This window comes from Delphinapterus leucas, chromosome 1 (genome assembly GCF_059928025.1).
Source record: "Delphinapterus leucas isolate spDelLeu-1000000601 "Yukka" chromosome 1, BTC_Dleu_Yukka2, whole genome shotgun sequence".
Taxonomy (NCBI): domain Eukaryota; kingdom Metazoa; phylum Chordata; class Mammalia; order Artiodactyla; family Monodontidae; genus Delphinapterus; species Delphinapterus leucas.
Genome location: NC_143129.1, coordinates 182,314,412 through 182,335,209, shown reverse-complemented (window position 1 = coordinate 182,335,209; position 20,798 = coordinate 182,314,412). Strand labels below are relative to the sequence as shown.

The following is a 20,798-nucleotide window of genomic DNA, read 5'->3' as shown; positions in this document are numbered from 1 at the left end:
CCCCGGGCATGGCGCCTGCCCGTTTCACCACAGCTGCCTCTTGTCACAGGGTACCACTTCTCTCCCCCGCTCTTAATTTTCTCACGTCTCGGCCTCTGAGTACTCAAACCAAAGGGCTCTGACACGAGCCACATTCACACATGCAGTTAAGTAAGCAGGTGCACGGGGCATGGGCCGGGGGCATTGCTTGATGTGCCTGTAAAGGCTGTCCCCGGCACAAGAAAGGGGCAGGGAGCTAGCTCACGGGAGCCCTGGGAAAACTGGCATCTCTGGTTGGACAGGTTGTGGGAGGCGGTTTGCTGCATGGCGCAGCTGGGGACTCTGGATCGTGGCAGGACGCTCCGCCGTCCAAAAGTAGGAAGGGACGAGGAACCACTGGGTTCAGGCTCTTACTCTAGCCATAGACAGCAAAGCTGAGGTCTTGGGAAGTGGCTGCTTGTGGGTGACAGAGGTGGGGCTAGAACCCCCTCATCCTGTCTCACCGTCCAGCACGCGTTCCTCAGCAGAGACAGTCCCTGAAACCAGACCAGTCACCCAACCACAGCCACAGAGCGTCTGACCCACCAGGAGGGTCCCTTTGTTTCCCGTAAGTGGACGCAAGCAGGATTCCTTGTCCTTGGGGACTGGTCAGTCTTGCCCTGAGCCATCGGGAGAGATGACCAAGTTTCCAAGTGGCACAAAGACTCAGTCCTGGTTCCAAATCTGTCACTGACTAGCTGTGTGATCTTAGACAAGGTACCTCCCCTCTCTGGGCCTCAGCTTCTTCATCTGTAAAACAAACACAATCATCCCTGTGCTGCCTTCTCGGGAACGGTCACAGTGACCGAAAGATCAAGAAGTCACATTAAAGCCCACGTAGCCTCGGAGGTTTGACAGCAAATCCGCTTCCAAGATGGCCTCGGCAAGGGCAGACGGGAGCCCTGGAATAAGGCCGACAGCGCTGGGATCCTCATCAGGGTCGCAGACTGGGGAATCTGAGTTCCAGGCCAGGCCACCTCAGACCGCTGTGACTCTGCCTTTAACCCACAAGCCTCCTTCTCTTACTGGTCACCTTGTTGCCAAAGACCCTGGATTATTCCTACAAAATCCTTTGAACTAATTCTGAAGAAAGAATTGCCAATCAGCCCAGGGTCCGGGCTGCCTGACAGGTTCACTAGGAGAACTGGTTTGGGGAATGGGGAAAAGGTAATATGGGAAAAAATAGATGTAAGCCCCCATAAACTTTACTTGGCCTGGCTATTACTACTGGGGGAAAAAGTGATTAAGACTAAAGGGGACACATGTACACACAATCACAATCACCCACAATCATATCACAATCACACAACCACACATATAATTACTTACACAATCATTCAATCTCTCTCACACACAATCAATCTCACATACACAGTCACACACATTCATAAAATTTCACACAACCATTCACACAAATCATGCACACAATCTTACAACCATATACAATCACTCACACACAATTTTACACATGTACAACACATGCAACCACACATACAATCATTCACACACACACAACTACACACACACACACACCCATTCCCAACTCTCTCCTCCCAAGGTCTTTCTTCCTCAATCTTATTCTTAAAATGTCTTCCAATGGACACTGGGAGGAACATTCTGGTCCAAACCAGTACAAGGCAAACTTGTCCTCACCCCTGATTCACATGAAATTCTGAATACTAGCACTGAGGTGCTTCTGGGACACCAGGAGGTCGGAACCTTCTTTTAAACCCAACCGGAAGTGAGGGCAAAGGTTGTTGGCAGTTGGGCAGTACTGGCTAGAACAGCCAAGTGAAATGTTCATGTTCACCAGAGCCCAACCTGGCTGTCCTTGCTCCAGCCCTTTCTGCCTGGGTCCCTCCACTCCCACCCCCATCAAGTTCTAGCCCAGAGATGAGTGTCACGAAGTAGCTTTCATGTTCCAGGAACAAAAGGCAAAACCCCCTGCAAGAGGCAACCCCACGCACAAAACGTGAGACGTTTTATTCGCTTCAAACTGGTCCTCTGCATTTTTTCCTCCTTATTTTTTTCTCCCCACTGGGGAAACAAAAGAAAGTTTGTTGCTGAGGCTCAAACGTTTCTTGGGCCTTGTCCGAGTTCTACCTTGTTTTTCTTTTCCTTTTTGTCTGCCCCCCACCCCACCCCGCCTTCCCTGCCTCCCCACCTTGAATAAATAAAGCACCTGAAGCTGGCACAGGCTGGTAAGGAAAGTACAAACTATCTCATAATTTTATAATTTTTTTTTTTAATACACTGGCCTAGGGTTTTGGGCAAAGGACAAAAGCTATTGTTGAACAGCATAACACGAAGGTCTGAGTCACCGATACGCCTCGGCTTCTGGAGATCTCATAGGTTTCTGTGGCTGGCACAGCCGTGGGTACAGGCGCCCTCTTGCCTGGCTCTGTCCCGCCCCCTCGCCCTCCCCAGGGCTCCCTACTGGGCCCCCTACTGGGCCGACACGTTGGCTTTGTTGGGTTTTAATCATGGGGGGAATTTAAAGAAAATGTTGTGAAATAAAAAACAAATCATCGTCGTCCCATCACCCTCACTCTATCATCTTCATTTCGGAGGATTACCTTGCAAGCTTTGTCCATACGCATTTGCGATTTTTATATAGTTTCTACCATGGCGTTCACAATACTTGGCCTTCAGTGTGTTGTTTTGTTTTTTCACTCACTCAATAAACATTTTTCCATGTTTTGAAATCAACTGCAGGATCACTACTTGCATAGGTGACAGTATTTCTTCTGCCGTGTTATTCTTGGGCTGACGCTATGAGGCGAGATGGGGAGAAGGGGGCCGGGGAAGACCTCTCCTTGAACTGGATCATTTATCCACATGATTCGAACCAAGGTGGGGGCTTTGCCTGAGTGATCCGGATCACCTTGACCGTGGGGGCCTGGACTTGGAGTGTGCACCTGGAGGAAGGTGGAGGGAGCTCCACTGAAACCCTGCCCATCCTGTGCGGGGCCCCGAACGCCCGGGCCCCTGGGCCCAGAGAGATGCTGCTTCCAACAATGGCCTTCATCCCCACGCTGACCTTCACCCGCCCCCCCCCCCCACGCCCAAACTGCTCTTCCTCTTTATAAAGCGCCCTGGCAGCAAAAGGCCCATGACAACACTCGGCTCTCCATTTTTATATCTGAATATCTCAAAGCACTTAGCAGAGACTTTCATTTTCTCATTACCCCAAGGAGAGGAGGTCATTCGGGAAAATGGTACAAATATTCCCATTTGTCAAAAGCAAGAAGGAAGTGAGTTAAAAGGAAAATTCTACCACTTAACTGAGCAAAACCAACCCAGGAGGGAATACTGGGGCCTTTTTCACCACCCCATTCACCCAGTTTGCTTTCTCCAGTGCAACTTCAGGAACCTCATTACCGAAAAGATGGCTCCGGGCCAAAACCAGGTTTCCATTTTGCCAAGAATCAATCACTCTCCAGTGGCCCCAGCTCAGGAGACCCTCCCATCTCATCCTGGGTCTCAACCCAAATGATGTTCTCTTATGATTATAATTATGTAAAATGTATATTACACACACACACACACACACACACACACACACACACACATATACAGTCACCAAAGGAAAAAAACACAGGAAGGAAAAATACTAAATGAAGTGGTGTTACCATAGTTCAATTATGGGTGAATTTTTTTCCTTTTATGTATTTTCAAAAATCATTTAAAATAATGGTTGTATTTTCCCAGTGTAAGGAGAAAAGCATGCGTGTCAGAGTCGTATCAACCTGCATTCAAACTCCGATTCTCCTTTAACCAGCAGGGTGAACTCAGGTAAATTACTTAACCTCTCTGAGCCTTATTTCCTGATTGGGACAATGGGAACCAGATCACTAGCTGCCTGTGTCCTTCAATCCCACAGAAAGTCACAGCACAGCATCTGACACATAGTTGGTGCTCAGTAAATGTCTATTTCCTTCCTCTTTTAATAAAATGAAAATGTAAAACCAACTCAGCTTGCTTGCTGACCCTTGGAGACAAAAGCAGGACGCTTTACCTCCTGCCCGACTCCCTCCACATCCTTCATCCTTTCACGTGTCTCCCCTTGCCCCATCCCCCCAGCAAGGTCCCAGCACACAGATCTGAGGATGCTGGTCCTGGCTCTCCTGTGGCTCACCTGGAGGGTGAGGAAGGGGGCTCTGGGATGAGAGGACGAGCCCCTCTCTGACCCCCTCCCCCAGGACCGCCCAGGCGAGTCCCTCTGGGAGCAAACAGGCCTCGTGCAAAGGACCCAGAGGACACAGAGGGTGGTCCCGGGGTTTGCACCTTTGCTGGCAGCCGCCCTCCAGGAACAGATGCCAGGCTGCAAAGGCCACCTGCACCTGGGGGAGAGCAGGGGCCACGCTCCCAACTCTGAGGAGAGGCCAAAGAGAAGCAAGATGGTGCCAGCGTCTGGGAGGCGGTTCCTCCCTGGGCCAGGCAGACCAGGCCAGCCCAGGGGCTGCCACCTTTCGGATCCAAGAGTCCAGCCCTGGGCATGGCAAGCCTCCTCCCTGCTTCCTCCAGGGCTCCGTACTGGACCAACACGTTTGGTTTGCTGGTTTGGCAAGTATGCTTCAGCAAAATTCCAGGGGCCACAGCCACTGGGCCGCGGCTCCAGCCTGGCCTAGGGTGTCCTGGAGCCCGAACACAGGGACAGGCCTGAGCCCTCCCCCTTCCTGCCTTCCTGATGACAGATGGGGAGGATGGAGTAGTAACTGTAATAGTAGCAATAATAGCTCCCCTTTGTTACCATGTGCCAGGCCTTGTGTCAAGGGCCTTACCAGCATTATTTCATTTAATCCTTGTAGGAACACCATACTATAGGCACTAGCCTTTAGGGAGGCGCCTAAAGTCACAGCACTAATAAATGAGGGACCAGGGATCTGAACCTGTGCACCTGACCACTGCTCTCTGGTGCCTCCGCATGGGGGCCTCTCCCGGCACAGCTGCTAAAGTAACGACGCTCCACCAGGCCTTTTCCAGAAGGGGGCTCCTGAGGGGCACCCCCAGCCATGGGGGGATACATACACCCCAAAGAGCAGGCTGGTTCTGCCAGAATGAGTGCTTCTCCTTGCCTCTTGCCCCCCAGGAAGAGGAGAGATGCCACACCTCCACCAAGAGAAGACCGTCAGGCTAAAGAGATGCCATTTTACAAATATGGGGTGACTGGAGGAGCATTTGCGAGGTGGCAGTATTTTCCTCCCTGGCGCTCTTGGTAACGTTTAATTGGCAGGGGGGTGGGGGTCTAGGGACATGGGACCATTGGCAAGAGCCAGGTAGAAATAAATATCTGTTGGCTGATGTACCGGTGTGGACATGTGGAGACGGAAAATATGGGGGGGCAGGGCCCACGGCACATACGAACCCTCAAAATCGCAAGCCTCCCTTGCAAACCAGGGATGATGCCAACTCCAAATGGTGCACCTTTTCTTTTCAAATTAAAACACGTCTCTGATGGGAGGCTGGCCGTGGGGAGGGCACCAGACAAGATCCCTGCAGCATGGGCCACCAGCTTCCCAGCTGCCAGCAGCAGGTCCATGGAAGCTGGTGGAGCCCAGCAGGGTGGGGGCCGGGTGGGCCACCCGAGGCAGACAGTCTCCAATCGTGCTGAGCACAGCACATCGCTTCATTCAGGAACCCAGAGTGAAATGTACGGCTGGGTCTAGAGTTGATTCAGCCCTTAACTCGTTCGGGATCGCTGGCGGAGCCACGGAGGCGAAGGGGAGTTTGGGGTGGGGTGGGGTTACAGCAACCTGGGGGAGGGGGCTAGGCCATCCCTGGAGAAGGGGGCAGGAGGCTGCAGCAGAACCCCGGCTGATGACGTTGATACACACCAAAAGGAATCACAATTATTTTCAAACCCCCTCTCAAAACCAAACAAGCACTGGGAGTTTAGGGAGGGCAGAGCGAGTGTGTGTTAGGTGGGGGGTACGGGCGGGGGAGCTTGTTTTCTACCCACTGCCAGGTTTTCATTTACTGTCAGCTCCAATCCATTCGGAACTCACTGACTCAATTGCCTTTTCACGGGGAAAGGAGCCTGCACAATGCAGGGGACTTTTCAGATCTACATTAGCACACAGGGCACTGGGCAATGTCCAGGAATAAACACACACGTCCCTCCCAGAGGCCACCAACCCTACCTCCACCCGCAAACAACCCAGCTAGCCCTGTCAGGGCCACATCTGCTCTCCCCTATTTTCCCCCCAGAACTATTTTTTTTAATGTAGTTTGGCCCATGGAGAAGAGTTGTGTGTGTGTGTTACACACACACATACACACGGGCACGCTTATACATGTGTTGGAAGGGGTAGGGGGTCTAACTCACAAGTATAATACAAAGGCCTGCAAGAGTTAATTCTGGGGCAGTTTCAGCTCTTCCTTGTGCCGGAAAAAGGAGGGATGGGGAGAGATGGAAAGAAGGGATCCAAACTGGCATCTCAGAAGAAAGGGGTCTGGGAGGGGGCTCATTTAAAGTGTTGATTATGGAGAAATCAACATTTGGTCAAGCAGTGTCCCTAAGAACTTAGCAGCCACAAAAGCTATTCAATAATCTTTATGAAAATAATATCAACAACTATAATTATAATGATTATAATAAGAGTGGTCCCCATTTCTCAAGTGCTCGCTATGTGCCCAGCACTAGACTAAGTGCTGACACCCATCAGCTCAGTTAACGATCGCCAGGACCCAATGAGACGGGTACTATCCACCGTTAGCCCAATTCCACAGGGTCAGAGAGTTAAGACCCCTGCCCAAGGTCACAAAGACAGTAAGTGGGAGAAGGATTTTAACCCTGTTCTGCTGAACTCTAGCCCCACCTGCCCTGGGAGAGAGGAAACATGCGTGGAATCTATACAGAAGGCAGCCCCAACACGACAGAGGCCTTGGCTCCAGACAGGGAGGTCCCTTTGACACGTGGGTACATCCCAGCAGCCCATCACCAGCCTCCATCGCTGTCCCTTGGGGGCTCATCCGTTTAGCCCAGGCTCTGAGGGAAGCACCCTTCTGTCCAATAGAACTTTATGAGACGGAAATGTTCCTTCTCTGTGCTGCATGCTATGGAGGACTTGAAAAGTGGCTAGCTCGTGGAAGAGCTGAATTTTTGTTTTTGGCTACGCCGTGTGGCTTGTGGGATTTTAGTTCCCCCGACCAGGGATGGAACATGGGACCTCGGCAGTGAGAGCCCGGAATCCTAACCGCTGGACCTCCAGTGAATTCCCGAAGAACTGAATTTTTCATTTAACTTAATCTAAATTGCCACATGGGCTAGTGGCTACTGTAGTGAACAGTACACATCCAGAATCCCTCTAGCTAGCCCTTTCCTTCCCAGCCCAAGAGCTATGTTGGAAATACATGAAAAGTAACCGAAGACAGAAACCTGACCCACCAGGAAGACCCCCACCATAAACATCAAGTATCTCCTCCACTCTGTCATGGCCTTTCAAAAACCACCGGTCTGCCTCCAGCTAATCTGTCTCCCTCCCTCCTTTCCTTCTTTCCTTCTTATCTTTCCTTCCTTCCTCCCCTTCTTCCCTCCCTCTCATTCCTTCCTTCTGTTCCTCAATTTCTTTTCCCTCTCTCCTTTCCTCCCTCCCTCCCTTCCTTGCTTTCTTCCTATCTTTCTTTTCTCCCTCCCTCCCCTCCTTTCTTTCTTTCTTAGAAAAAAGCATCAGTTTAATTAGATAAATCCTCGGAGCACGTGGCCTGGAGTTCGTCATGGAAATTAACCTGCTCCCAGATCTCAGATAGTGAAACAAGAACCGGGGTGTTTGGGTATAGCACAGTGAAATGGGAGAGGCCCATGGAGTTTCATACACCTCATCTTCCATAAGTGCCCCTCGCCCCTCCAGTGCTCCCTGCTTCACAGCCCCCATGCCCTTGCCTCCTTAGGTCACTGCCGCCAGGCCTCCTCTGTTTCTGCTCCGGACCCTTCCCTCCCCACTGCCACCCATGCCTGGGGAGTGGCCCCCAGAGCAGAATCACCCAAGGGTGGGCTTAAACCTTGGCTCCATCCACATGATGCCCCTGCCCAGCTACCCTGGCTAGGCCCTCCTGCACTCCAGTGAGCTCCAGGTCATCCAGGGACGCACCTGAGGCTTGGCCCAAGGCTGGTCTGTTAATCGTCTGATCCTTATCCCGTGGTCCCTACTGTGTGGTCCCTACTGTGTGCTGCTCCCTGGGCTAAGCTCGGTTCATGAAAGAAAGCTTGACGTCAACCCTCAGCACGTGGCAGCTACGATCACTATCCTCTCACCTAATTCTCACAAGGTAGGAATTCCAACTCCCATTTTACAGACATGGAAACAAAGAATTAAAGGAATTCATTTGCCCCGTTGAGAGAAACAAAATTCACACCGGGCTCAGGCCGACTCCAGCAGCAGCTCTTAACCCTCTGCCAGCCACATGTCTCCACCACAGCAGAGCCTCTGCACACTCGCGGACCCCAGGGACCCCCGGCATTCAGCACTAGGCTCCCAGGCCACAGGAACACAGGTGGAGGCCACAGGCGCCCGGAGTGAGTTCCCAGGGTCTGCCCCCACCCTACCCCTCAAGCTCCAGGAACAGCCAATCTGGCCACAGTGGAAAAGAGAGACCAATGGCCCCTGCCCCACTTGGGCTCTGACTCTGAAAGTGGGCACAGTCTTACTTCTCATCCCCTTCTGATTCATCACCAAAAATACCAAGGCAGCCCAGAGAGGTAAAACACAAAATTCAGAATTTCCAACCAACACCATCGTGCACCACCCCTACCAGGGTCCCAGCCCCCAGATACGTAGAGAGCGGCGGCCCCATGCTCCCATCCACAGCACTCCCTGGAGGGCAGCATATACGACCACACTCACCCCTACCTGGGTCTGGAAGACACTTTACACGTCGTACCGTATCTAATCCTCACACCAACCCCAGGAGGTAGGTCCTGTTATCCCCATTTTACAGGTGAGAAAAATGAGGCACAGGCTAGTTAAGTAACCGATGTAAGGGCACGACTTTGACCCCCCAGCTAGCTGGCTCCAGAATGCATAATCTACAATATACACAGCTCCTCACTGAATCCATGGCTCAAAACAGCTAAGCACACCGCACATCCTGAATGGGCTCCCCCATACTGCCTGAAAAGCAACACCCACCCCCAACTCAGCCCCAAGCTCCCAGCGATTTCTGTGACTTGTTTTGGGGCTTAATATTGTGTTTTTGAGATTCATCCAGGTTGATACATTTAACTGTTCATTTTCTAAAGATTGAATTACACAACTTATTTACCACCCTCCCCCCCCAAAAAAGAACCAACCCACAACCTGGTACAAAAATGCAACCCCAGCACCACACAACATCCAGGCTCAAAGCTTTCTGGAATGGAATTCATAGGCGTCCCCTTTGAGACTAATACCATATTATATAAAATGGGCTCATCTGACATTGGGGGCACCCTGCACTTGACAACGAGACCATGATAAATTCTTCATCACGCTTAATTATGTCAAAGGACTCTCACAGCTACAAGCCCAGCCGACGGTCAGGGCAACCCTGTGAGGGCAATAGTGTCAGAGGCCATTTGATAAGAGAAGAAACTGAGGCTCAGAGAGGTCGAATGACTTGCCCAAGGCCACACGATGATTTACTGCAGAATCAGAACTGGAATGGGGTCTCCTGACGCTTACAACTAGACCTCAGGGGAGCTCTGGACCACCTAAGTCTTACCCTGTCCCCTCATGCCAGACCAGGGATGCTGGGGCTTGGCCCATGGTCACCCCACCCACCAAGGATCAGATTTCCCTGAAATTCCCAAAGAAGCCTCCAGGACTAGTGGGCCCGGAAATGGCCCTCACATAGCGAGCTGCACAGCTGAGCTCCCCGGGGTCGAGGGGGGCGGGCAGAGCTGGAGACGCTGGCACAGCCCCCGTGGGTACTCTGCCAGCAATTAGTGCTGGGGAAGGGTGCCAGCCTGGCAGAGCTAATTCCCCCACCCTGTCTTCTCATTTACACACACACACATACACAGGCTTACCCACCCCCCGGGACCAGCAGCAGGGAGGCAGCACAGCTTCCTTTCGGTAAATCTCGTCAGCAAGGCACACGCGGGGCACGCAATTTGGTCATTACTGCTTTTAAACAGCAGAAAAGCAGAATCCACCCGCCATTAACCCGTCCTGCTCTCCCTCCAGGCTTCACCAGCTCAGTCATCAGCCTTCATCTCTAACTCCCACGCACCCCCTTCTGCATTCTCCCCAGAAGTTACTCTCCAAAAGAAAGAGTTTAAACACACACACACACACAAAACCTGACTACAGTAAGTCAAACCTGAATTGTGTCTCCCTGCCCACCACTGTCCCTAGAGAAAACAATCAGTGGTTCTGACGTGACCTTGGCTAAGACCCTTCAAACACCCCAGGAACCCGAGACAATGCCAGCCGGATGAGGGGGAGGTGGCCTTTGGCCCAGAGAAGGGCAACTACCTATCAGGTGTGGTGCTTCAGATGGGCGCCTAAGCATTGGCCCTGATCCACCTGCGGGGGCCCAGTGGGTGTTACAGTTTGACGTGGCTCTGCTCTCCAGGTACTGACGCCGGCAGCGGTGGTAGTGGCGGTGAGAACTGATTTTGCCTCATTACTGCCCCCCTCCCCACTATAGTCCTGGAGAATTGGAAAGAAGTCCACCAGAGCAAGGGACCCTAGAGGGTCCTTGGTTGGGTTTATAAGACCTGTGAAACCCCTCCAAGTATGAGCAGTATTTACGCTTATGAGATTTTTTTATTAAGAGGATTCTCCAAGGGGGCACATGAACTCAAAAGGGGAAGAAGCAGAGACTGCCCTCCGCCCCCACCATGGGCTCAGCAGTGCCTCATGCCCAAGTGGTAGAGAACACAGGGCTGAGCTCCAACTGGCCCTCCTGTAAGTGGCCCTGAACGGCTGCCTTCCCCCCGCGGAAGCTGCCCCTGGCCTCCTCCCCGCCTTGCCTGGAAGCTGCTCATTGGGACCGCCGGCTGCAGGAGCCATGCCATGACCCCTGGGCCCGTGCCCACTCGCCCTCCTGCCAGTCAGCCAGGGCTGCCCAGACCCGGCAGAGGACGGGCACAGCGGAGCCCACCAGCGGGGAGGAGAAAGGAAGCCAGTGGCTGCTCGTCTTGGAAAACCTCGAAGATCCTCTAAGCCACCTAGTGTCCGGAGCTGAGCTCTGGCCGCTGCTCTGTCCCTCCCGCTTCCCAGAGCAGACAATGCAAGGGAGCCAGAATGAGCAGGACAAGACCCCGGGGCCTCCTCTGGGAACCTGAGGCCAGGGGGCAGGGGCTGAGCTGGCTGGGGAGACCGTGCCCAGGAGGGAGCAAAGGCCCTGTGGCCCCTGGCCTCCACCCCAACCCAAAGCAGGACGGGCCCAGTGTAGAGGTTCCCATCACCCCTGCTCCTTGTCCCAGCAAGTCACCCTCTCCTGGAGATCCCCAGTGTCATCTCTGACACCATCTCACTGGGGCTCCTCTGGGTGTCCCCAACCCCAGCTTCCAGGCCTCCTGCAGAGCCCCCCAGACCCTGGGCCTGCCACTCCCCCAGGGCTGCTTGGGCCCCCTCCCACCCCCTCCTCTGCTCTCTCTTTTCTCTGTGTCCTCAAGACTCCTCTCACCTTGAGAAGTGTTAGGATTACCCAGCATTTACACTCAATGCTCTCCTTTATTCCTTAAGACTTATTAAGAATGATAATGAGTTCCGAAGGAGCCACATGTCTCCCTCTCTCTCTCTTCTCCATCCTTCCCTCTCTTTCTCTCTCTCTCCCCCCCATCCCCCTCCTTTGCTCTCTTTCTGTACGTATCTTTTCCACCAAAGACACACAGGACAAATCTAGACCAAAAGGAAAAAAAAAAATTCCAACAATATGGAACAAGGGCACTTGAGGATTTATATTCAACAAATCCCTCTCTCCAGTTGTTCTCAATTATTCAGATAAAAAAAACAAAAACAAAACACAAACTCCCCCTTCCCTTCCCACCGTCCCGGCCACCCTGGCTCTGCTGGACTTTGAACAGGGGGAACAGGAGAAGGCCCGGCCTGCCTGTAAACCCTTGTTAATGGGCAGCTCTTAAACGGTTGATTAATTTTTGCAGAATTTACGACAGGCGTTAGCTTCCCCCCGGCTCCCCCGACACTGTGGCCTCCGAACCACAGCAACTTAACTTGGTGAAGTTGAAGGGGGCAGAGATGGGGGTGCCCACCCTCTCCAGTGGTCTCACGTGGCTGGAACCACGGGCCACCTGGCAACAGAAGGAAGACGCACTGATGCCAAAGGCCAGGCAGCAGACAGACCCGCTCATGGAGCGGCGCGGCACCCACAGGGGAGACCACCAGGCAGCCAGAAGCCACGGCTAACTTTTGGCGATTTGGGATTTTTAAATTCCAAAATGAGGAAGCCAGCAGAAAGTAGGCAGAAGGGAAACAAACGCTCCCTCGGAACTGAAAAGGATGCCCCCGTTCACGCCCACCCACACACCACGCATCCCGGCAGAGGGACTGGCCTTATCGGTCTGCCGGGCTGCCCTTCAGAGAAGGGGAAGAACAGATCCTAATGAAATTACGGTTTTTAAAATGTCTATAAATTAAATCTCTCTCTCTCTCTCTCTCTCTCTCTGTGAATCTCCCCCTGAGCTCCCTCCTCTACAAGGCTTGTTTGCCTCTCCTCCGTTCCCTCTGCTCGTGTCTGTTTTTCTGATATAGACATCAAGAGGTTACGGGCTCAATTACAAGTCCGCTGGAGTCTCAGCATCAGACTTGCCTGGCCTTCTCTTCTCCTCTTCAGAAACCAGATACCAAATAAATCTCTCTTCTGCTTTATATTTTTATTTTTAATGCCAAAAGCCTAAAGATTCATTCAGTTGACTCACAGCCTTTTTTAACTTACTTCAGATGGGGGAACTATCCTTTTTCATTGTGTCCAGGTATAAATATAATATAAATGCTTTTCTCTTTATTTCATTCCCCTTTCTTAAGGACACACACAGACCCTCGGTTACACCTGAAATTTCAAAAAGAGGGGCAACAGCATATAAATGTGCCTAATTAACGCATGTCTGTTGCGGGGCTGCTGAAGAATATCAGCTGGACACATAGGATATTTCTAAAGTTACCGGGTGACATCATAAGGCTTATTAGCAAAAGGTCCATTTGAAAAGGGTGGAACATAAATGGTGATTTTTTTTTTTAAAGGAAAACATTGCTTCTACCCTCCCTGATACGGAAGAGAGATGGGCCATCTATATCATTTTACATCCTCAAAAGCTGCTCCCCCCAAAAAAGAAAAAAGTTTAAAAATCCAAGTCATAATCAACCATCATAGCTGTTGATTCCTGAGAAGCAGAAACCAGCTCTGAGGTGTAGGTCTAAAGGGAAAAAACAAACTCCCGCTATAATACTGGAAATACTAACCAGAAGGGATTCCAAAAGGTACTTTTCTAGGAAAAAGCACTTGAAACAAAGGCTGGAGAAAGCTGAAGTTCAAGGTGAATTGAAAAGAAAAACTTTGTCTTTCCAATTAACCAGACCGGGAAAAGGGGGCCGGAGTGGGGGGGGTGGGCGACGACTACGACGACGACATTACTACCGACTCATTAATTCCTTCCTGTACACAATTTAATTAAATTCCGCTAAATACAGGGGAAATACTCATTTTGGAGTGCCTCCCCCCCACCTCAAAAACAAATTCCTTCAGGTTACTCCCCCCATGCCAGCACTTGCCCTGCTGTACAACCTTCAAATGGATTTCCAACCCACGCGTGGACTGCACCGCTCTCGGCTGCAAGAATGACAGCCTCATATGTCTGAAAGCTGACACTTTAGCTTTTAAAAGAAATGGGGGAAAATAAGCTGTTGACTTCTTGGTTAAAGTATTTTCTTGTTCTAACTCATGTTCTTATGTCACTGGGCTAAAAAAGAGAGAGAGAGAAAGAGAGAGAGAGAAGAGAGAAGAGAGATATGACTTTCCTTGAATGATCTGTTTAACCTAAGCCAGAGGAAAAAAAAGAAAGTCATTAATTACTTATGTGAGCTATTGCTTCAGAAAGACAATAAACCTGCCCGGTCGCCATGGATATGACATATTTGCTCTGAAAACAACACAATAATTAGCAAAGGGGAAAGATACAAGGAGAATATGCAAACTCGTGAGTTTAAAGCCACAGTGCTCTTTTCTACCGGTAAGCCTGTTCTGTTTGCAATCCAAATCAAACACATTTTTAAAATACAGCAGAGAGGGAAATAACAGGAATGGGTCCTGTCTCCTCTGAGCTGAGAAGCAACAACCACTCCACCCTCTTCCAAAATAAAATAATATAAAAGAGAACCAGGATGGCAGAAGGAGAAAAAAAAGTCAAGTATTGCCTCTGTTTTATTTCCTATAGCAGGGGTGGAGTCTGAGGTCTGTATTTTTCTTTTATTTATTTTTTATTTTTTTTTAAAGTGTGCTCTTATTTAGCATTGGATCTTCTGGCCAGATACAAATTTATTTATAAAAGCCAAATGCCCTGTGTGTGGCTCATACCTCCCCAAAGTAAGTGGAAATGTGAAGGGGTGGAAGGTGGTGGGCTCTAGCTGAAAAACAAAACAGTACACTCAGAAAGCATCAGTTCCAGAGAGGGACATCCACTCCCCCACCTCCAAGAAAATGGAACCCAGGCCTTACTTTAATATTAAAAATGCATTAAATGGTTTTACCTACAACTCAGTCCCAGAGGATCATTAGGAAATGCAATCGCTTTGTATCATATCTGTCAGCGTGATAAATATCTGAGTTCAGAGTGGGTTTGCAATTTTTCAGAGTGTCACAAACCAAGATAATTTTTTTTTGCCTTACTTTCTTAATTCACTGTACCCACCCCCTCAAAGTCACAAGTCTACAGAAAAATACCTGAGGAGAGGAGAAGAGGGAAAAGGAGGAAAAGTTGATATGCTCTCATACACCAGAGGTTACTGATATTCCCCTAAAAAGTAGAAAAATTGAGACTTTAAAATATTTGGGTGAGAATATTTTTTAAAAATTTAAAGCACTCCATTAGGTTTGAGTAAAAACTCCTTTTCCCCTCTTCCCAGAGGCTAATTTTCCAAAAACAGATGGTCAGGATCTAAAAGAGAAGCAAATATACCTCAACCCCCGCAGGCAGAGAAATCTAACTTTGAACTTCTTTTTAAATTAAAAAAAGTGTGTGGGGGGGCATGATAAACTATTAATAAGTATGAAAAATTAGCTGAGCTACAAGTTTTGTTTTTCTTATGCAAAAAATTCTTTAAACACAAGGGGAGCAGATATATAGGAGAGGTTCACATTTGACTGACTTCCTTTTTTTTCACAACAGTTTGTTGTTGTTTTTTTTTTTTTAGATTGAACTCTTTGATCTTGAAAGAATTTTGCTCTTATATTATGGGGGAGAAGGGGGGTGGTGGTGAAATGATCTGTTTTAAATGATGATGCAACTTAGGGATCAAAGCCTTGGCTTTCTTCTAGCCATAATAAGCTGTACTTGCCACAAAGCGTGAGTCTCCGGGCTTCTCTCCTTCGTAAGAAGGAAATAAAATGCACCGAGACTCAGAGAAAGACGCAAAGTGTCTGCAAGGTGCAAAGTCTAGAAAACAAAACAAAACAAAAGTCAGGGAAAAAGGAAAAGGAGAGAGATACTGCCCCTTTAAACGTTTTAGTGCATATGGAGTTTGATTTCTGAAAGAGATCAGTTTAACATCTCCATAGAAACCAGCAACAGATTATCATCAACAGAATAAATAACTAGTCTAATAAATTAAACAGGAGGCATAAGATCGCTGGAAACCTGATTACTGAAGTTCAACAATATTCCCCATAAACTCTCGTTAACCGCCTCTAAGGTGGCTAACAAGATGGAGGGGGGGGAGTCAATCTCTCCAATTCGCCGGATTCCGGGCAGAGAGGCCGTGGCCGCTGCCGGGAAGGGAAAAGTTCCCCACCCTGCCCTGGAGAGGGTCTCAGAGCTCGAGTGAGGTGAAAACCATAATGCCGAAGTTTGGGAAGTGGGAAAGCAGCTGGGCGTCAGCGGAGGCAGTGCGAGTCGCCGGAGATGGCGCGGGACGCGACGCCCGCCCGGGACGCACCGCCTCGCCGCCACCAGGGCGCAAACCCGGAGCTTTGCGCTCGGGCGCCGAACGGCCCAGCGCCCCCTCTGGGCACGTGGAGCGCAGCCCGGGCGCAGCCCCCGGGGACCAACTACCCCCCTCACCACGCCCGGCGCAGCTGCTCCTGCTCAGCCCGGACAGCTCCCTTTAGGACGGCGACGTGTGTGTGTGTATGTGTGTGTGTTGCATGTGTGTGGCGTGTGTGTGTGTGCGCGCGAGCGCACGCGCGCGCCGTGGGGTGGGTAGGCGGGCAGGCGCACCAATTTACCCGGCGATCTGTTTTCCAGTCTCCTCGCGCGCTCTCATCGCGCGTCTGTACCAGCTTTGAGACGCCCTACATTTACCAAGTTTGCCCGGCGATTATCCTGGCTTTTTCCCCCTCGCCGCCCCCATCTCTTTGAGTGTACGGGGTGTTGGCGGGACAACCACACGCTCTGAGGGTCGTGGCCCCAGGCTCCGCCCGGGCAGCGACGCATAACCCCGGGTTGCCCCTTGATCCAGCCGGGTTTGGGGGAGCTCCAGGCACGTTGGAGGGGTGTTTTTGCTGCTTTGCTGGTGGACAAATCATACACACCGCACACGCGCCCACCCCTCCCCATCGTGACTGGAAGGAGGTCCTCGCCGCACCCAAGGCCCGCTTCCCAAGCTGAAGCCGGGTCAGGAGAAAGAAACTTGTGTGGAAGGGTGAAGCGTCCCCCTGCCTCCCTCGGCACTCCATTCCTCCCCCAACTCCGGACCCGGGTCGGGGATGACTTGTAGGAAGAATCTGCGCCCACCCCTTAGAGAAAAATCTATTATTATTATCTTAATCTACGCCCCCAAAGTGTCCCTCCCGCCGTGATTGACGGCGCATACACCTGTTCCCCTCGCCGAGGAGCTTCCAACGCTGGGGACAGACATTCGCCCAAAAGCTCTGCAGCGGCCCAGAGCCCGCCCGCCGCCCTCGCCCGGCCAGCCCCCGCCCGCCGCCCCAGTGCGCCCCTGCCCATACCTTGCCAACCCAGGGCCGCCCCCTCCCCTCCCAGGCCCGGCTCCCCAGCCCGTCCGCTGCCGGCCGCGCCGGCTTCGGAAAGAGAGAAAGAACAGAAAGCAAAACTTCCTGGCGGCCGACGGCCATCAGCTGCACATTCTGCAAATGCCACCGAGTAAAAATAAACCGGCCGCCGCTCCGCCCGGCCGGCTCACCCCGGGCGCACAACTCGGCCCCCTGCCCCGGGACTGTCGGTCCGGCCGATCCCCCATTCCCGTGCGCCCCCTGGAGCCCCGCTCCCCGACACTCCTCCACCAGCCACCACGCGCTCCTGTGCCCTGAAACTCGACCCCAAGTGACCAGGCAGCCCGGCCCTCTCCCCTTCGGTGCCCCTCCGTGTTCCCACAAGCTACCATTCTCTGTCCTCCGCCTGGTGCCTATTTTAGCCGTGCGCCCTGGATTCAGGGCTCCCTTTCCCCAACTGTTGAGCCCCGGGGTCACCCTAAGCCCACCCTTGGGGGCACAGACCCCACCAGACCCTCGCCCACCTCGACCGAGCCCCCTGAGAGTGCACGGCTCCACCCGCCCACCGGCCCGCCAGCCGGGCATCCCACGTCCCCGGGCGCAACTTCTCTCCCAGAGCACACGACAACCGCGGCAACTCCCCCGAACTTTTCCCGGGACTCAGGCGGGCTCCCGCCGACAGTCACACGGCCCTGAGCCGGCATCCCGGCTCCCTGTGCCCAGCACTGCCAGCCCTGCACCCGGAGAGGCTGGGGTGGGGGTGGGGGGGGCAGTGAGGAGCTCCACTTGCCGCGCCCGGAGCAGCGCACTTGAGACAAACTTCCCAGGCACAAATGAAAAAGGGGGCGCCGCTCCCCCCAGCCAAGCAACCTTTGCCTTCGTTTTCCCACCAGGAGGCACCCCCTGGCACCCCGCGCCTAAGTGAACACTGCCTACCTCTGCCGGTAGCACCTACACCCTGGTACTGGGGCACAAGAGTCGGCTGGAGGGGTTCCCCACCCACCCCCTTCCCTTGAGCAAAGTCTTGCAAAGTCACCCCAGGCGCCCCTCACCCCTGCCTCCTTCTCTGCCCTGGAGAGCGCACGAACCCCTGCAGCTCGGGAGGTTGAGGGGGGGAGCGTAGGGGGAAGGAGTGATTACTGGGTATTGGCGAGCACCTGCCCCCCCCGGAGCCCGCAGCGCGGGGGGCGCCCCCACCCTATTTGCAAAGTCCTGCACTCGCGCCTGGCACCTCCCCCTCTTCTCCCTTACCCCGCCGCCCCCTCAGTTGGAGTAAGTGACCCCCAGGAGCAGCAGCCCTCCCCTTCCCCGGAGCCGCGCGCTGGGCATTCCCTGGCCGCGGCGGGCGACGCGCCGCCCCGCTCCCGGGTGCCAGCCCTCCGTGCCCCCTGCCTCCCGCACGGCCGGAGTTGGGTGGCAGCCGCCGCTCTCAGGCTGGCTGGCTGGCTGGCTGGCTCTCTCGCTCGCTCGCTCGCCCGCTCCCGGCTGCAACCGGCAGCCCCGGGGGTGGGGGGCTGCACCCGGACAGGGGGCGAGGCGGGGAAGCACCCCGGGAGGCCCGCGGAGCTGAGGGGCGTGGGGGGGGCCGCGGCGGAGGGAGCGCCGAGTCTCTTACCTGCACTTGGGGCGGCTTTGGGTGACTTTCCAAGTCCGGGGGAAAAATGTGTGTGTGTTTGGGATGGAGCGCCGCGGGCGCGCATGCGCTACCCAAAGTTGCCGGATCCCGGATTTTTCGCTCCCAGTCTCTGCTCTCGCCCGCTGTGATTAAGGAATTCTCCGCGGCCGAGCGGGCGAGTGGGTGGCAAGCAAAACCCGGGCCGGATCGCTGGGCCGGGCTCCGCTCCACCCTCACACCCCCAGACCTTCCCCTCCCGGTTTCTTCCCACCCACCGCCCCGCGGAGCTCGGCGGGCGCGCGCGGCGAGACGCGGCCTGCGGAGCAGATCTGAGCGCGCGGCTCCGTTTTGCAGCTGGAGAAGCTTTCTCCACCCCGGACTGAGTGGAGCAAAGGCGGGGGGGACAAGAGAGGAGAGACGGGAGTGGGTTACTTTTCACCTGTTTTGAACCCCGAGAGCCAGTCTGCTTCCCACTTTTCCTCTGAAGAACTAGCTCTTTCCTGCAAGTTAGAATGTTAGAACTGTCGAACCCAAAAGAACGTGATGTCCTCACTGTTTTGATATCCGCTTTGCACTTATTCTTTGCAAGGGAGTTTTTCATTCAGTCCATTGTGCAAGAAATAAATCCTTAAGTGAACAAGATAAGCCGTGAAGAATGAACCTCGGGCCGTGGGGCGGGGGGGTGGGGGGGTACAGATAATGAACACTAAAACAAAAGAATAATATTATTTCAGAGAGTGAAAGGATCATGAAGAAAATAAAACAAGGCAATAGGATAAAGGGTATCTTGGGAGAGCTAATTTCCCCTTCCCCGGGTGATAAAGAAGGCCTCTTTGAGGGGGGACCTTCATACTCCATTGGAGACCAACCTCCCTTTTCTCCCTTTGCCCACCCTGCCCACCTCCCAGGAGGTTTGAGGTGGCCACGCCAGGCTGAGCCTGGAGGTCAGCAGCGATGGCTCTGGTCCTGGCTTTCTCAGCCTGGCCAGTGCCCATCCCAGGACTGACCAATCACTGTACCTGTTTTCCCTTCTGAACAAGGACAGAATGGAAATAGACTTGAAAGAAAGGAGGAAACACTCTGATGATGAGATAAGGAGAAATTGACCACACTAGTAAACAAATAGCTAAATGACTCGTTGAATAAATGAATAAAAACGGAAAGTATGACCAGCAGCTTTGAGAAGTGTTCAACAGAATGCATTAAACTAGGAGGAAATGCCACAGGCTGGTAAGCACTGTTGCAGGCTGGTAGACTTTGGGGCCTAATCTGCAAGGTTTCAGCAAAGCCTCTCAGGACTAGTGAGGGGTAATGACCTGAGAAGCGGTATTCTAACTTTTGATTCTGGGCTTATTCCACGCCTGGGACAGTGTAAAGATGTGATTAACAGCTTGGGCTTAGGGGTCAGACCCCAGCCACTTACCAGCTGGGTAACCTTGAGTAAGGCATTTGACCCCTCTGTGTGTCGGTTGCCTCAACAGTAAAATGGGGATAATAATTGTGCTACCGCCCTGGTGTGTTGAGAGGCTAAAATGAGTTAATGCAGGAAAAGTGCCTGGGCCAAGACAGTGATCGATAAATGCCAGTAATTGTCGTTGCTCCTTGGGACATCCAGCGTTCCCTCTCCTCATTTCTTCCTGCCCTCTCTCCCTTCCTTCTCTTCTTCTGTCCGTTTTTTCTCCAGCAACAGTCCTGTACTCATTCATTCATTCCCCAGGCATTTGCCGAGCCCCAGTGAAGAGCACATCCTCACCGGGGCTGGGGAGACAAAAATGAACCAAAAGGGACTTCCCTGGTGGCGCAGTGGTTAAGAGTCTGCCTGCCAATGCAGGGGACACGGGTTCGAGCCCTGGTCCGGGAAGATCTCACATGCCGTGGAACAACTAAGCCCGTGCGCCACAACTACTGGGCCTGCGCTCTACAGCCCGTGCTCTGCAACAAGAGAAGCCACTGCAGTGAGAAGCCCGCGCACCACAATGAAGAGCAGCCCCTGCTCGCTGCAACTAGAGAAAGCCTGCGCGCAGCAACGAAGACCCAACACAGCCAAAAATAA

The 20,798-nt window shown here is 52.7% G+C and overlaps 1 protein-coding gene across 11 annotated transcripts in view; it reads right to left on the bottom strand.

Annotated features, from left to right (window-relative positions):
- The window catches only part of CASZ1 (castor zinc finger 1), a 149,961-nt gene extending 130,753 nt beyond the window's left edge, over nucleotides 1-19,208 (bottom strand). For 8 of the 11 annotated variants that reach the window (XM_089901390.1, XM_089901424.1, XM_089901403.1 and 5 more), the window contains exon 1: nucleotides 18,746-18,990. The gene's annotated coding sequence lies outside the window, so the exon portion shown is untranslated. Of the gene's footprint in view, nucleotide 1; nucleotides 7,617-16,240; nucleotides 17,072-18,745; nucleotides 18,991-19,184 lie in introns of those variants that run through there. The other 3 variants (XM_089901420.1, XM_089901417.1, XM_089901406.1) reach the window with 3 other exon arrangements.
- Nucleotides 19,209-20,798: the final 1,590 nt, after the last annotated feature.